Source organism: Triticum aestivum, unplaced genomic scaffold (genome assembly GCF_018294505.1).
Source record: "Triticum aestivum cultivar Chinese Spring unplaced genomic scaffold, IWGSC CS RefSeq v2.1 scaffold191488, whole genome shotgun sequence".
Lineage (NCBI taxonomy): Eukaryota > Viridiplantae > Streptophyta > Magnoliopsida > Poales > Poaceae > Triticum > Triticum aestivum.
Window position 1 is genome coordinate 1 of NW_025236653.1, and position 5159 is coordinate 5159.

At 49.1% G+C, this 5159-nt stretch overlaps 1 pseudogene; it reads right to left on the reverse strand.

Annotated features, from left to right (window-relative positions):
- Positions 1-2388: 2388 nt before the first annotated feature.
- LOC123176456 (putative serpin-Z12) lies at positions 2389-3825 on the reverse strand (annotated as a pseudogene).
- Between the last annotated feature and the right edge of the window lie 1334 nt (positions 3826-5159).

The following is a 5159-nucleotide window of genomic DNA, read 5'->3' on the forward strand; positions in this document are numbered from 1 at the left end:
TATCATGCCCTACCCCCGCCGCGGCCAATCTCGCCGGTGAGGTCGTCATCCACCCCACGGCCGGTGATTCCCCACACGCACGAGCACCTCTTATCCGCAGCTCCGGCTATTCTCCCAGCGCACCGTCTCCAGCTCCAGCAATCCCCCAGCTCCGGCAGACGAGCTGCATAACTGCGAGGGCGAGGCACACCACACACCCACGACACAGGTGATGCTGGAACCGGCGTCTGATTTTGCTGCAACCGACAAACCCAGAGCTGGAACCAACATTTAGTTTTGGTGCATCGCCTGGAGTATTTTCTACATCGACATGCGCGGCCGCCTCATTTTGTTGCAAACGACGAGGCAAAAGCTTCTACCGGCAAGATTTTTTGCTACCACGGCGACCGGCGGAAGCAACCACCAGCAATGGCTTTTCCAGCAAATGATTTTTGTCCCGGCAAAGCCAGAGCTGGAACCAGCTTTTGTTTTTGCTACAACCAGCAAATCCAGAGCTAGAACCCACAACATATTTTGCTGGGATCAAAGGAAGCAGGGGGCTTCGATGGATGTACGTCAGAGCTACAACCAGTGCTGAAAAATGCTACTTCCGGCAACCATGAAAGCTACAACCAGCTTTGAAAAAAGCTTCAACTGGATACGGGGTAGCTGGAGGTCGGCATCGCGCAGCGGCAAAAAGCTGCAACCGACATGGAGGAAAGCTACAACGCGTTTCTAAAACAGCTTCAAACCGAGAACGGCTAGCTAACAATGGTGAGCAGCGGCGACGGAGCTGCATGGCGCGCGGTGCTGCGACGGGCGCGCGGAAAGCTATGACGGCGGGTTGCGACAATGCTGGAACCCTCACCGGTGGTGCTGCAACCAGAGGGAGGGAGACACGCCTGGCCCGGCGGAGCTAGGGACGTCTTTCTTTCGACCAGCCCGGCGGAGCTGCATACGGTGCCCCCGGCGAGTTGCGATGGCGAGCGGCGCCACGAGCTGCGATGCGGCGGCCAAGGGCGAGCACGAGCGGCGCCGGCGAGCTGCGACGGCGAGATTCGTTTTTTCCCTGTCTTTACGCATGCGTGCGGGAGGAAGAAGATGACTTGGTCGCAGCAATCTCGTCCATTCACGCGTACGTATCCAACGCTCAGCAGCGGACCGGCCCAAACTTAGGCCGGTGCGCCGGCGCAGATCAGCGCCCAAGTCCGAAACCATGCATCACCTTTGTTTAGCTCACAAATGAGCCCTAATTGGTATGTGACATGGTAGCGTTACCTTCCGTTAACGCCTTGCTTGAAACTTTTTCTCTGAGAGTTTTTACCCCTCAACCAACAAGTTCTCCTTCAGCGGTTTTGCATGAGTCTAGAGTCCTGACTGACAATGAGTGTTTGATTCTGCGGATCAAACATTTCAAAAAACAATCACAAACGCACGATTTGAATCCAGGACTTTTCATAACCAAGCTAGCTAGTTTTTGTATATATCATCACCTATCAATCGTTTTCTTGTCGTATAGAAAATTTCTGTCATGTTTGGTTCTCCTGTTTATCTCTGCCAGTAAGATCATCCCTTCTTCCTTTTGGCCGGATTTTCAAAATACATGAATAGGAAAAACACGGGAGTACAGTCACGTGTCCTACTGTATTATATAGGATTATAAAATTACATGAATTTAGATAAAAAAGTATTTGATACCGCAGAGAAAATAAATAAACTTTTATAAGAGGTTTGAGTAGACGGAATTCTTTTCCCTTCAAAATAGAGTACAAATGAAGTCTATGAAGGAAAAAAAATGTTAGGATTGCAATACTATGAATCAAATCCCTAAGGATTGGAATCTCCCAAACAGTTTTTTGGCTCATTGGCTTGTATACAAAGTACGATCGGATGTCTCGAGCGACTAATTTTTAATTAAGTATAAGTATTTAAGAATGGTTGCTTTGCATCAACAAACTCATGATACTGTTTTTTGGGAAAGATATTAATTATTAGCCCGCACTAAGAGGTAGTAACACATCTTTAATGGGGTTTGAATACTAACCGAGAAACAACACATTACATTGCATATAATTTTTGTTTTGTTATCTTTAGCTCATGTGGAGATCTATAAGAAAAGTTTACATCTCAACGACGACGTTAGTCCTCGTCGAGTTAACAGCATAAAACCACCACATTGAAGGCTGACTTTATGATTTTGTTTGGCAAAAAACGTATGTTTACGGTAAACTTTTTGCCTAAATCACTGATCGAAGGATGAGAATATTGAGCACATTGATGACACATGGGTTCCACTTTTTGCCGATATGGCCTAACGGTCGCGAGAGATAGCATTGTGGCATGTCCTGCACATCACGAAGGTGGTGGCACGATTAATCACATGACCGGCGAACAAATTTACAGAATAATTATTTATTCATTTAAGGAGCCAGAGGATTAGCCAGGTGACCAAGAAACAACACTGCGTCTGTCCGCTCCTCTACCACGGCAAATAAGAAAGGCCGATCCGCCACAAAATCGACCGGATCCTGTGGTGCCCTTGGACCCGCACTACCAACCCCCATTACGACTGCCGTGGCAGCGGCGGCCATGGTGCCTACCTCGTCCACCTCGACGGTGGCCTTATGGTGCACCCTGGTAATGACAAGCTCTTCCCCGCCAGTCACCATGCCGAGAAGTCGCCGCCTTCGAAAGCCCTAGTGACACCATGCTTCCGCATGTCGGATGACGCTTCAAACTCGGATGTGAACTTGAACTTGGGGACCATGAACCGCCCAACTGGAACCTTCCCTGTCGGTGTGTGCGTCTTGAAAAATTCCGGCGTAGACACAGCCTTGTCAAACAGATCGGCAAGACTGACAGTGTCCCTGTCCGGTAGTAGGATAAGCATGTAGAATTCAGCTTGCTGCTGCACGTCGTTCTTGTACGGTAGCTTGAGGGCCCTGAAGCCCGGGTAGACCGCGATGTGCTGTGACTCGCTTGTCGTCATGGATGGCACGCGCACGGTGGTGCCGCCTGGGATGTGGAACGGCGCGGTGGAGGCGTCGAACGGCTGAGACCACGCCCCTTTGAAGTAGAGCGCGTTGGCGAGGACGACCGCCGTGCGGGAGTCGACGGAGCCCGGACGCAGGACTTCGTGCATGTGCTTGTTGGTCGCGTCCGCCACGAAGGCGTTCACGCGCTGCCTCGCCTGCTCGGCCCCCGACACGAAGTCCACGGATTCCGCCGTGGCGTTGTGCCGCGACGCGATGGTGGCCATGAACTCTGGCCTTAGCGCCCACCTCCGGTCCACCCACACGCCGCTGGCGAAGGACGTCTGCGCTGTGCCGTTGAGCCTGCCGACGAGCTCGGTCGCCGCCGCGCGGTGCAGCTCGTTGAGCGACGCCGACCCGAGGAACCGCAGGAGCTCTGTAAGCGTGTCGCCCCGCGCGCCGGCGGCGACCATCGCGAGCGCCGCATGGATGGACAGGGGCGAGGTGACGAAGTTGCGGCCGGTGCCACCTTCCGCCCGGACGCCGGCCTCCCTGGCGAGTGCGACGCACGATGCGTTCCCGATCGCGGACGCAGAGTCGACACCAACTTCGAAGGATGCAGCTGGAGGCGCCTCGGCGAACAGGGTCGAGCGGGGGCGCCATGCGGCGAACAGGGTCAAGCAGACCACGAACTTCCCGAAGGGCGACATCGGGAATCGCCGCGCTTGGCCGTGGGCTTGATCGCGCCTTTCGCGTTAAGATTCGGGCAGGATCACAGCTCGGTCAGATGTTGGAGACGATCAGATTCAGACAGGATTCAGGAGACAGGCGGCGGTCAGAGTCCCTGCGAGCGACCTCGCGTGTAGGTTAGGGTTAGGTGCACAATTGAACTACTAATAGGCTGTTGGGCTATTTATCAATTTACTAGGAAAAGTGCTCGTGCGTTGCAACGGGAGAATACAGTAATGTGTAGCGCAACGTTACTGAGAAAATGTTAGAGTCCAAGTAAAACGTATAATTATGTTCCATTTTCACTTGGTCACGTAATATCAAAAGAAAAGCCGTCTGCTTAGGGAAAAAAATCAGAAGTGTGTGCTTTTGTGGATATGCTTGAACAAAATATCACATTTGATTACACTAATAGAATATCTCAAGTCGGTTCAAAGATGTAGCAAAAAGTATCATATTGAAACACGAAGTTTCTGAACCGACTTGCATACATACTACTGAACATTGAACAATAGTTGAACCTGAAGTTGCTGGACAGCAATTTGTGGCTCCAATTTAACCATCCGAGCTACTATATGAGAGATCATGAGTTTGTCTAATAGAAAATCTTTTCTGGCGTAACATTATTTCCTGATTGCTTTGGTTGTTGGAGGTTGCCTCTACCATCAACCAATCCAAAGAGACGTGAGGCTGGATTTTTTGGCAACACAATTGGTCAGGCAACTGGGATGTAGGCGTGTAGCACCATCTCTGGCTCTATAATTTCGCAAACGATAAAGATAATCTGAAAGGCAAGACTCTATCCGCGGCTTTGATGTTGGACACAAAGTTTGATGGTGCTGACTTAACAGAAGTTGTCATGTTCAAGGCCTATGTTGTCGGTGCAATTCAAAGGTAACAAAAACATAACTACAGACCTTGATTTGTTCTATACAACACTTCTTTGTTCGTTGTCTCATTGCTTTCAAATACTACCCTTTCATATATCCTTTGCAGTCCATGCGTTGCAACAGAAGAAAAGAAAATAATGTGCTTCACTGGGAAGCAAAATACCAATTATCATTAATCAAGCTGGCAGGTGCAGAATAAATTTAAAATAATGATTCGATTAACTACAAAATTCTTTCGGGTGCTAGTTTGAAATATGGGACATGAATCCTAGTCAGCTAACCGAGTGAACAATTTTATTTTTAGACAACCGTACCGATAATAAAAATATTGCACACGCAATGCTTATTTTAAGTTACCATCAGACAATAAAAATGTGGTATACTTTGTTTGGATGTAGATCAACTAAAGACTCTATTGCCATGACATGTAATTGTCTGTGTTTTGACACCAATAATGAGACAAGTTATTTTTTATTTACTTTCTAACACATGTGTGACGAATCCAGACCGCACCTTTATATTAATTCATAAAAAACAAAGAAACAACTGGCCATGTGTGCCACGCTATGACGCTAGCTACGTAATAACA